This window comes from Pipistrellus hanaki (assembly GCF_964339955.1).
Source record: "Pipistrellus hanaki genome assembly, chromosome: 9".
Classification (NCBI taxonomy): Eukaryota; Metazoa; Chordata; class Mammalia; order Chiroptera; family Vespertilionidae; genus Pipistrellus; species Pipistrellus hanaki.
Genome location: NC_140511.1, coordinates 18,918,284 through 18,919,681, shown reverse-complemented (window position 1 = coordinate 18,919,681; position 1,398 = coordinate 18,918,284).

Genomic DNA, 1,398 nt, shown 5'->3' with positions numbered 1-1,398 from the left:
TCCTCAAAAAGGTAAATATAGAATTGTATATGTATGCCTCAGCAATTACACTTCTAGCTATATTACCAAAATAATTTAAATCAGGGACTTGAACAGAGATTTGTATGCCCATGTTCATGACAACACTATTCACAATATCAAAAAAGTTTTAACAATACAAATGTCCAAAAAGAGATGAGTGGATAAACAAAACAGGGCATATATATATAGGAATTTTATTTAGCCTTGAAAAAATTCTGATTCATGTTTCAATTATAAATAAGTCTTGAAGGTATTATGCTATGTGAAATAAGCCAGATATAAAGAACAAATATTGTATCCAAGTGCAGTGTATAGTGCCCAATTGGAAAGGTTAGCCCAAGCTTTAAGAGAAAAAGAACCCGCGCTGATTAATCGGAAGGGCGTAATTCTTCACCACGATAACGCACGACCGCATACTGCAAGAATCACTGCTGAAAAACTGCGCCAGTTGGAATGGGAAGTTCTCCCTCAACCTGCATATTCTCCTGATATTGCCCCTTCCGATTACCATTTGTTTCGTTCTTTGCAAAACTTTCTTCTTGGAAAAAAATTTAATAATGAAGAATGCCTCAAAAATGCATTGACCGAATTTTTTGCATCAAAATCACAAGAATTTTACAACAGAGGGATTAAAATGCTTCCTGAGCGTTGGGAACAAGTAGTAGAAAACAACGGCCACTATATTGTTGATTAAATTTTGTTGTATTGTTTAAATAAATTCGATTTAAAAAAAGTATTAGAAAACGACATTAATTATTACTAGACCTAATATGATTGCACGTACATGAGATACCTACAATATTCAAATTCATAGAGACACAAAGAAAAATGGTGCTTACCAGGAGTTAGGAGGGTTATTGTTTAATGGGTACAGTTTTGAATGGATTGATATAAAAGTCCTAAGTGGATAGTAGTGATGGTTGCACAATAGAGTGAATATACTTAATGCTACTGAATTGCTCATTTAAAAAAGGTTAAATTGTAAATTTTATTCCCAAAATAAAAATAAAGTTTTAAGTTCTCAAATGGATGGACGTGATCTAAAAAGAATAGCTACTAAATCATCCTTTAAAACTCTTTAAAGAGCCCAGCCAGTGTTTCTCACTGAGGACCATGAATCAGTAGGTCACGGTTCAATTTCCAGTCAGGGGACATACCCAGTTGCGGGCTCAATCCTCAGTAGGGGACTTGCAGGAGTCAGCAGATCAATGTTTCTTGCTCATCATTAATTTTATCTCTCTATCCCTTTCCCTTCTTCTCCCTAAAGTCAATAAAAAAGTTTTAAGAAAAACTCTTTAAAGAAAGATCAACAACATAGAAATAAAATATTGACAATGTCAATCATCTGATCCATTTACTAGGTATGCAATAAAAGCA